This window comes from Plectropomus leopardus, chromosome 4, assembly GCF_026936395.1.
Source record: "Plectropomus leopardus strain MGB_pleo_1.0 chromosome 4, ASM2693639v1, whole genome shotgun sequence".
In the NCBI taxonomy this organism is placed as follows: Eukaryota; Metazoa; Chordata; class Actinopteri; order Perciformes; family Serranidae; genus Plectropomus; species Plectropomus leopardus.
In genome coordinates, this window is record NC_142179.1 from 8582366 (window position 1) to 8594098 (window position 11733).

An 11733-nucleotide genomic window follows, 5' to 3' on the forward strand; every position below is an offset into this window, starting at 1 on the left:
AATTCTTATGTGCTGCAGTATCTTGTTACTTTTTTGTTGACACGTATGGTGATTTATACTTATATAGACTTATATATCTGTGATAAGCTAATTTCAGCTGGTCGATTCATCAGCTAGACTCAAAAAAAAAAACTCCAGGCCACAACACTGTTGCAGAAAAACATGACATAATCTTGATTTTTCCTTCTTTATATATGTGAGTCCCAATCACAGTAAAGCACCTTCATGTAATCATCTCATCAATGAACTGTCGAATGAGAAGGTTAAATGTGACTTTTTCAGTAATATCTGTTTGACAGATGAAAGTTTACAGAGTAAACACTCCTGTTTGTAGCACCATCCAAACTGTGGTATAATGTGATGGACATAATTTCAGTTAAAACAAATGACTTATTCATTTCATCAAGTGAAAAGCTAAACCAGCTTTTTGTGACAGCCTTCCTTCACCTCCTGCTTCCCCAACATCCACTTCCGTTCTCACTAACAGAGATCTGGGTTGCAGGGCTGCACTGGTTCCTGTGTGTTTGTGTGTGCGTGCTGTCGTGTGCTGTGAAATTCCTCTGCCAAAGAAAGTCCTCATTGACCCGCCTTCAGCAAACACGCTATGACAGTGTCCAGGGGAGACCCAACAGAGCACCGATTCAGCTGCCTGCAACTGGATCCCTCCTCCTCGCACAGAGCCCCCTCACAGCTCGTCCTCTCAGGGCCAGGAAGGAAGGGAGCTCACCACCTTGAAAGAGCACTTCCCATGTACCTGTCTGAGCAACGTCGGATGTGAGCTTTTGTTACAACGAGTTTCAGTCCGCAGACAAGAAGGGCAATGTCCTCACGGTCTGTGGAAGAGCGCAGAGGAAGATCTCAAATCTGGGGTGTAAGGTTTCATGGTGTTTGTAATGATTACTGCAGCAGACAGTGGAAGCGGTTCTCAAACTGTGGCTCATGGGCTGACAAGTGTTGAATGCACGGGGCCAAGGGAGAAGAAGAATACTTTAATCACTTTAGTGTCCTAAACTAAGAGATGAAAAAAGGCTTTTTTTGTTGGAAGAGACTTTTAAGATAAAATCCAGCACTTTGATATATTTTATATGCAAGTCAAACACTTTGATATGTCTTATGTTAATGTCATCTGTTTAATCCTTTAATGCCCGGATCGACATCAGGTTTGTTGTAATGCATTCAGACGCCTTTCACAAGCATTTAAACCTCTGAAACCTGAGAAAATTGGTTTGATTTCTTTTAAAAACTTAAGAAATGTCTTACAAATTGCAAAATGAAAAAGTAAAGTTACAAGAAAATGTCCTGAAAAATGTCCAGAAAACTATTGTTCTTATGTACTTTTACTTAGTCATGTTACAGATTTTTTTTTTTTACCTCTTTCTTCAGGTCATTTTCTTTAATCATCTTTTTTTTCTTTCGTATTTTTGTATAATTTTCTTGTAAACATTTACTAATTGCTTGCTCAATTTTTGTTAAATCCACACAAAAGCCAAAGTGTAAAAACAACATGTTGAAGGGGAGTTAGAAAGTTCAGTGCTTCTGGCCAAGTAGAAAAAGTCCGGCATGTACCTCCCTGTAAATCAACAACTTTGTGTTTTTTCGCTGGTAGTGTGGTGCTTGTAGGCGGATTTTGTTACTCTTGGACAGAGCCAGGCTATCTGCTTCCAGACTTTATCCCAAGTTAAGCTAACCAGCTGCTGGTTGTATTAACCTACTTAAGAGTTCTTTTTGTTAAACTCTTGGGAAGAACGCTTCAAACCAACAACGTGTTAGTTCTGGCACTCATTTCCAAACATGCTCATTCTTACTGAAGATGGGCTAAATGCATTTCTCAAACAGCTGGGCACTGTCGTTTTTATGGTAGTCAAACTGGAGTAAATAGTGCATTTGTTGAGGACTATTTTATTCGGTGCACTAGTGAGTATTTATGCCTCCAGGATAGTGTATAGGGCACTGGTACCCAAACTGGAGGTCACAACCCCATTTGAGGGTCACCAAAGCTTCACAGGGGGTCGCAAGGCCTTCTTAATTTTAATGGGTGTGAGAAAACTTTTTCAAAAATATACAGTTGGCCTATATCTCAGCATTTCTTTTTTATTTCTGTTAAAAAAAATACTAAAAGAAATTGTTACATTTGAAGATGGATTATTATTTTAGATATAAACTTTTGAAAAATTTCACAAGATAAGCATGCGGTGATGAATGAACACAAGATATATTCAAAGAGCCTTCACTTCCTTCAAATTTGATCTGCTGGTTTGGCAACCTTAACATAGCTGATAAAAACAGGCTGGGAAATATTGTAAAACTTTGTCAGAAGACCACTGGCACTGACTTGACATGTTTACCAAGTTCGAGCTACTCGGAGGGCAAAGGCCATCCTGGCAGACCCTCATCACCCTCCTCATGTGGAGTTGCGGCTCCTTCTATCCAGCAGGAGGTTTACATTTCTTCTGTGTGCCAAATCGAACAGATATCTGAGGTCTTTTGTCTCATCAGCAGTTGGGGTTTTAATCAAGCCCTTTTTTTAATCAAGTTGTATTGGACTGTGAACGCTTTGTCTCATTGCCCCTTGGGGACGATAAAGACTTTCTAAGACGTGTGCTGCATAAGAAAAGTAAAATAAGCAGAATAAGTATGCATGATTTAAAAAAACACACACAAAAAACATCTCTGATGCAATATTCACAGGAAATAATTAGCTCAAAATGTATGCCTATTGCTTATTTTACACAAACACCCTGCAGTTATTGAGTTCAGTATTTGGACTAATTTTATAGTTAACCCTTTGAAACCTGAGCAAATTGATAAGATTTATTTCACAAACATGAAAAGATGGTAATAAGCAACTTAAGAGGAGATGACTGAAAATTAGCAAGAAATTTATAAAAAATTTGTAAAACATTTCTTAAAAAGGTTGCTTATTGCCTTCTTTCCCATGTTTTTGGAAGAAATCAAACCTATTATAGTCGTGGTTCAAAAGTTTAAATACTTGTGAGAAGCACGTAAAAGCAGCCCAAGAAAAGTGATGTCAATCCAGGTTTCAGAGGGTTAATCGGTTGTTCTATACTGTTGTTGTTGTTATGCATCGAATATATTATGAAATATTTATAAAATATGCTCGTCAGGAGTCATCAGTTTACTCAGAATGTGGGTCTCCATTACAGATTTGTGCAAAAATTAAGTGATATATTCGAAATATGGATAAAAGACGACTGACTGCATTTCCACTGAGTGATGTTATACGATTTCTGATCTTGCGATAACATTCCAAGAAGCATGGAGATGGATGTTCAAAACATTAGCAGGTTTATTTCTATTGCAGCCACCGCACTAGCTTTCATTATTTCCAATAAAAGGCAACATAGGTGTGTTATGCGAGTGATAACAGAAAGGCAAGCCCCTTATAGGTGGGAGCGGCCACGTATGAGGGAGGTGACAGTCTACAATTTCCCAGAGGAATTGTGGACTTAAAACTTCCGGATGATCAGCTTAACTTTTGAAGAGTTATGCGATGCAATAACACCTCTTGTATCGCCTGCTGCATCATGCAAGAGGGAGCCAAGCGCATAGTCATAGCATCATGTGACCCCTTTCTATAAATGGTTTCCATTGCAGTTATGCAAAATGTGGCTTTTTTGAATCACCTGATATACCACCTCATGCATTTTAAAAAATGTTTTGGCAACAAATGGAAGTTTTCTGAAAACTGACATGTTTTCATAAGCTTATTTTATATTTTCGCAATCTCAATATGCGCAATTTGAGGGTTAATGGAAAGCCGCCTATTGATTGAAAGGGGGCCACTTAGAGAGAAAAAGTTTGGGAAGCACTAGTGTGTGGCACCTCTTTCTCCATATTAGCCAAAAAGCCATTGGAATATATAGGAGAGTTTCAGAGTGTCCTCAGTAACCTACTCATTTACCGCTTAATACACTCACCGTATCAGTTACACCTCTACACTAATGGTTAACGGGGATAGGCTCAGATTTAGCTACTACAGTATGCTTGTGTTCATGGTAGTGAAGCTAAATGTCACCCAAAGCAAAGGAGTGGCGTAGTGATTTTGATTTTAATAGTGAACAACCCTGGAGGTCTATCACACAGCAGTTCTGGCTTTGCTGACACTTTGTTTTTTTCATGTCATTTTTTGATTATAAGGAAATTACAGAATTACCAGCAGACTCAGATTTTAATGCATAATGATTGAAGATTGAGGTTCAGTATTAGCTCCCAGCAACCATCCCTCTCCGTCTAACTGTAGAAACATACGGAACTGTTATGTAAAGTCTCCCCAGATATGGCTCTCCGGGACACACAGGTGTTTGTGGTCTGATATGCCGGTGGTCCTTGACATGAAACAGTTTGAGAGCCCCTTTTTATGTCGGCCTATGGGAAGCTACGCCTCAGGGCGAGAGCGGCGCAATTTCATGACCGATTTCCTACCTGACAGCAGTTCAACAAGAGTCCCCTTTTAATCTGAGCTAAGACTTTCCTCCACTCTCTGTTGAGGCCAAAAGCTTGTTTCATGGAAACCGTGAATGAGCTCTGGTGGAAAGAGAAATTAAATAGAGAAGATCCGGAGGCAAGTTTTTCTATTAGTGTTTTATGAGATGATTTTCTTTCACTCATCACATGTGATGGCCATGCTGGACCCCGTCTATAACCATTGACAGGTGTGGATAGGCACTGTGACTGTTTTTACTCCAGACCAGCGGTGGGTAATAGAAGTCAGCTGGCCTGTATACCCCGACATTACGATGGATATTAGAAGTTCAGTGTCTGCAGGAAATTGGAGGAGTTTCCTGCAGACACAGTGTCAATGTAACGAGCGTCCCTATACCATATGCATATGAATCATCTTCAGCTGATAAAGCAGTCACGCCATTTATGACCCACATTTGATTGTGTATCGTCCAAGTATTACGGTGATTTATTCCTTTTGACTGTAGCTGCCATTTCTGACATTTTTTAAAACATCAAAAGACCTGATGGGATTACGATCATTTTAGGTTATCTCCTATGTTTTCTATTTTTAAAACAGGCCTTAAAATACGAAATTTGAAAATAACACGTTTATTCTTTCCTGTCATGCTCTGCTGATGGGATCTCTCGTCTGATAAACACAGAGTCTTTTGTTTTACTCCCATGTCTCGGGGAATTGAGGCCAGCTGAATGCAGCAACCTCTGTCCAGGCACAGCTGGATCCAATAAGGGCATGCCCCAGCGCTGTGTTTACCCATTCCATACATTACGACAGGAAATTTAGAGAAAAGTCTTACTCATTCTTGTTCGGTAAGTCTAAATTAGAGTGATATAATAGTATCACTCTGGTTTTAATAAGCTGCAGCCTCGGGGTGGAACTGTATAGCTTCTGTTTAGGGGAATATTTTGAAATGGTTTAATGGTTACGTAACAGTTACTGATCTCAGATGACAAACCATGAACTCATGAATGATTAAATAAATGAGAGCTGGAAAAAAGATGATTAAAGCAACAGTTCCTATAGTTGAATGGTAATTATTTAACTTTTTTATTATTTTTTTTTAGCTCAAATGACAAAAAAATCACTGGCTCTAGGTTTTTTAAATTATTTTTTCCATGATTTAAAACTAAGTATAATTGGTATTTGGAATGACAGTTTCCACAAAATTAATAACTTGAATGTAAACTCTGTGACTCTACAGTCTGGAAAATAGTTAAGTTAATTTATCATGATTTTGTGATGTTTAGAGAAACTAATAATAATAATTTAAGAAAAAAATTGAATGCCTTATTAAATAATCATGATTTGGCATCCCAAACTAAATGCAGTTCAGGCACATTTCTTCCTGAATGTTAGTTGTATACTGTAGAGGAAATATTCAAGGTGCTAAATGTCACTTTTTCTCTGCAATAAATCCTTTATAAAAATGACACAAACAAAAAAGAGAACAAATCAGACTGGCAATCAGCAACAGCCTTAAAGGTGCATACAGGACCAAATGACACACTGTCCACGTTAGCCAATGTTAGCTTTTATAACTACTAACATACATTAGGGCTTCAACATGATCTCATGTCTACTCATCATATTTGATGCTTGTGCAGAACCCCCGCTGTTATTTTAATTATGTATTTGTGGATCTTGAAACAGAAGAGGCTAGCAGTAAGTCATTGTGAGTCAACTGAAAGAGGTTAAATTTGTGCAACAAAAGTACTTAGGAGCAGATCGTGGTTGACATGTCAGTGCATGACAAAAGAGGATAGGAAGGTGTCCTGCTAGAAGATGTACCTTTTTATGCAAGATAGGAATAGGACATCAAGTTGGTAGTGGACCAAACATTAATCGCATAGCTGGATGCACAACTCTAGATGAATGATAGGGTTGCTCTATATTTGTTCGATGTGTGAACAGGTAACTTTTTGCTAACAAATTCATATAAAGTTAATAAGTTGTGAATACAGCTTACTGTACTACCTGAAGTGGCCAAAAAATCTCCAAACAATGAGTGCAGGTGTGACGATGCCAAAGCAAAAACATAATTTACATTATCTGCCACCAGGTCTCACACCAGGTCCAGCACAAAGGTAGACAGCTTTTTGCACAAAACAAGAAAAGAGTTGGTTTTCCAATGCATATGTATGACTGTGAAGCTTTGTAGCTCAAAACAAAGTTTCTTGAGGGTCTTGTCCACACATATAACAAGTGATGAAATATTTCTGTTTCTTTTATGAATGGCAGGTCTGTGATTGCCAACATGTTTTGGGATCAAGTTGCATGTCAAGTAAACGCAATTGATATTTTCTTTGCTGCCACAGGTCTGCTACACCCATCAGTCATCTGAGGCACCATGTTATTCTGCAGCAGTTCACACGTCACCTGCATTAGGCATCTGTACAACTTATTTACAACACGTCATAAGTCAGAGCATAGAGCTCAATTTAGCAGTAATGTGGTAAACAAAGATTCTCATTTCCTCCCTTCCTTCTTCATAAAATGGCAATAACGATAATTTGAGAAGAGAAAGCGCTTGTGCACAAAGTCTGAATCTTTCTGAAGGCCACATTAGATGTGGTAATTATTGCCAATTCCTCACCCCGCCGAGCTGCAGAAAGACAGACGCTGCTGCCAAGGCAGAGGCATTGTTGTGGTGACATTTGAGTGGAGGATCAAACCGCTGATGAATAATCCATATTGAAAAGCTGCTCTTTCTGCCAAATGTCAAACAGCAGCGGGAGCCATTGTTCAGACAGCGGACTCTACAACTTTTCATTCATGATCATCACAAAGCTGTGTCACATACTGTAGTGACTGTGGCGTGCAGAGCGCACTGAACATACAGTTGTTTATGAAGAGTTTAAAGACCGTTGAATTCGACTCATAAACTGTTGGTCACATAATTATTTTTCATGGACTTTCTTCACTGACTCTAGCCTTTGCTTATTTCTCACCTAATGAACATTAATGTTCTTTGACCAGCTATAATTTTAGACTTTTTTTTCATTTCTGTTCACAATTTCACTGTAATTACAGTGGTACCTCCAACAGTTTCCACCAGAGTGGGCAGATGGAGCCACTGGAAATCTTTGGGTGGCACACCAAAACCAAAAGTTATAACTGAATTTCAGGAATATACTTATGCTCATGAAGTGAAAACCAAGTCAATATGGAAAGTGAAAGAAACACAATTTAGCCTAATTTTGGAGCATTATTTGGCCAGCTTTCAGACAAGCTATGCCAGCATGGTTGGTACCAGTGGATACCATATATTATCTTTTCTCTCAAGATATCAAGCTATTACAGATATTACTTTAGATCAATATAGATGCAAGATTTTAAAACACAGCGATCTCCTGCAGCCATTACAGGCAAATGCTGGGGAAATACTGGAAAATTACTGTGTTTGCATGGCATTTAAGGTAATGCAAGGTTCGAGGTTTTGAAGAGATGACAGGGAAGGTAGAAGTCTTAGCTGTATGATAGAAAAGGAATTAATGTTGTAGTTATTAGGGTTGTAATTTTAGATCTATTTAAACAGAATCATTTAAACAATATCTGTAGGAGGTCTGTTTTTAAAGGCTCAATTCTCCCATATTTTGGTGGATTTTGCCCTGTTATTGTCTAAATAAGTTGCGTCCAACTTTTCCTTTTTGACCTGTGTGCACTCAAAATGAATTAACTTCTAACCCCTTCTCATGAGTTTAATACAGTAAGAATACAAGTAATTTTCATTCCTAAAATGTTTAACTTTAATCATTTTTTGAAGTGTGAAAGGATATAACTATAAAATTAGATGTTTAGAAAAAAGAAAATGTTTTAAATGTCTCCTTTTCCATTAATCATGACCCCTCATATTTAATCTGTGACCCACTTTTTAGTTGGGAACCAGTGGTTTAACTACAGTTGGCCATACATCAGAGTAAAACACAACCATAACTGTACCACTAATGTAACCGTAGCTTTGCATGCGTCATCATCACAGCAGTGTGCAGCCTATAAATTGCTCTCCTATTCTGGACAATAAAAGGGGATCTGTTATGTAGAGGCACCACAAAGAGATCTCGCTGCAGCGCTACATCTCACAAATCTACAAACCTTCACTCTCATCCTCAGCCAGGCCGTTTCACATTCATCCTCTGCTACTCTGTGTGCAGCAGGTATGAGCCAACATCAACTTCCTGCTCCCCTCTCTGTTTACTGAGATGAAGATGAAGACATTAGAAGATGTTAATTCTGCTGATAATCAGGACCACATAGTCTTCTGTGAGTACCTGATTAGCTCTCCATTGACATAACCAGCCACAAAGCCAGGAAATGTTTCAGGGCTTGAAGCAAGTCTCCAAAAAATATTTTTGAATTAACTACAAGCAGCCTCAAAGACATCTGATTTGGACAAAGTAGACAAAATAAATTAGCGTGTGCCTGCGGTCGGTACAGAGTGAACTTAAATGGACCCAACAGTGGGTTTGCTGTTCGACAGAGGTCCGCCGCCCCCGGGCTTCCGTAAACACATAAACACCACCTGGCTCTCTGAATGTGGGCTGAAAGCAGGTCCGCTGTACACAAACATACCCCTGCCCATCCATTTCCTAATGTCATACACTGACTCAGACTGTTCTCGTGGCACAGATCTTCTAATACAGCACACAGTCAGTCCCTGCACACTTTGCTGTTCATGTTGATGGTGGAAATGACGCAGTGAGGAAGCCTCAATATACTGCTGTTCTCTCTTTGGAAATATATTCAAATACAACCTTTTCTACACTGTCTCACTGAAGGCTGTTTTGTCTACATTTTATGCAAAGATGTAACAAGATGAAAGCAGCCAGTATGCTTCTTCAGGGGTGTTTGTTGGACAGTCAAATTCACAAAATAGTTGTTGAGACATTTCAGTATAAACCACAAATGTCAACACCAAGGTAGGCCAAGAGGAAATTTCAAGAGATCTCCTAAATCATTCGGCTTCCTCTTTAGTTGCAGTGACTTTGACGTCACCTATTGGTTTGTTGGCTCCTGTTTTGAGGTCTTGAGTTTGGCCATCTTGTTTTTTTTGAGCTAAGAGCGACCATATTTGGACAAGAGGTTGCAGCCATGGAGAATTGGGGCACAGATCTGACTGAGAACTTGAGGATACTATTCGCAGACAGCCTGTCTCCGCAAGTGGCCATGTCCTTAATTCTGCTTGAATTAAGCGTTGATGAAATTTAAACAGATGACTTAAATCAAAATTCACCCACTCTGCAGTTAAAATTAGCTATAGAGATGAAAAGCGTTTTGTTTTTTTGTTTTTTTCTTTGTACCAGGCTGTAAATATGTTTATTTCTGCTGTAAATTTGGGCATTTTAACATGAGGGGGTTTGGGTATTGACTCACTTCTCAAATCAGCCTCAAAGTTCATCCCAAAAGGTTTTTAACAGGTTATGGGGGTTTGACCCAGATCAAAAGTGTGCTCTAATCTAAAACTGGCTCAATTCCAGCTGCCAACACTGCAATCAGTAAGAGTCCTATTTTTGTTCTGAACAACCCATTTTCAACATTTGAACTAATCCAGTATCAGTACCTCTGAATTACAAATGCCTGTACAAAACTTAAGGGGAATCCATCCAATAGCTGTTGAGATAGTGGATAATCTGACCAAACAGGGTTGACTAAAAATGAAAAGTTGAGAAAGTTTCCCCTACCTGTGTGTATTTAGACCAACAAACACATCTAGATTAATGTCCCTGCAAATGACACTGACCCTTCATATACTGTAGGTGGAAATAAATTGCATCACCGTGCCCGGGAAACTTAAAGGAAATCTGAATCATTGAACTTCCCATCAGGGTTAGTAACCATTGTTCATTTCATTTGGTTTGTTTTTGGCCCTAAGTCACAGAAAGGAAACAAAATTCCCAACACTCAGGCGCAGTATTATTTATCTGAAACTTAACCCCTGTGTATCAGATGAATCTGATCTACTTTTAGCTATGAAAAAAGAGAAAAATCCTTGTTTTACAATGATCCCAATAAGTAACAGTTCACCTAATAGTCGTTTATTTCTTATCAGCAAAACATTGATGAATGAACCTGATTATTCCTGGGCTGTGCAACAATAGCGAGGTCTCATTGCACAGCTCCAGGAGATACGATACAGTAACCTACAAAAGGCCTGAAAGGGGAAACTCTCTCGAGCAAACCTGTAAATTCCTAACAGATTGAGCTCCTGTGATTGAAGGCCGTGTTGGAAGAGCAGCTGAAAGAAGCTTGTTATACTGCAGGATTTGTTTCAGACCAAATACAGATAACATTAGCAGGTTGGACAGTGGGGTCACTGATCCGAGTTTTACTTGTAACGGAAAAGCACGAAGGCCTTATCGAAGGTGAATTACAGTGCGGCTCTTGTTTGGCAGCTTATGCTCAGCGAAGCATGACGGTGTACCTCTTAGTTTGTGTTCAACCTGCTGCAAATGTGGCGGTTGAGATCTTAAAGGATCAGCAGTCAAAAAGAAAAGAGACATGGACTCTTTTTTAGTGCTGATAGCACAATCTTACCTGTCTGATCTGCAAGAATTTAGATACAAAGAGTTCACGGTTACAACAGGGATACCTAACAAGCTGTACTTAGGGGCCACTTTTACAAAATGACAGAAGGCCAAGGGCCAGTCACAGCAGCCCCATACATGTTTCTAGGATTTTAGTACATGTCTATAGATTTTAGGAGGTTTCAAGGATTTGAGCATATTTCTAGGTTTTGAGGACAATTCTAGCATTACATTACGTTTCTAGGTTTTGGGACATTTCCAGGATTTTAGCATTTTTCAAGGATTTTGGCATGTTTCGGGAATTTTAGGACAGTTCTCGGATTTTAGATCTTTTCTAAGACTTTAATACTTTTCGAGGACTTTAGGGCATCTATGGTTTTATGAAATTTTTAGGGTTTTAGAATATTTCTATGATTTTAGGACATAAGGGGCTTAGCAAGGACCTCTGTCTGAGGGTTGCTGGGTATCATCCACTAGCAATTAATTACATTATTTTTTTTAAGCTCTATTTTGATGTTGTTTTATGCACTCTGGCCCCATAAGTATACTAATAGCACAAAATGTGAATCACTTTATTTTCATGGTAAATTAGAAAACGTTTAGGGGGCCACCCTGCACCCTGTTGTGGGCCAGATTTGGCCCATGGGCCATAAGTTGGAATCTCTGCCTTACAAAATAAGAGACGTTTTTTCTTTACTGTAGAGTTTTGAATGTATGCCACCACAACAC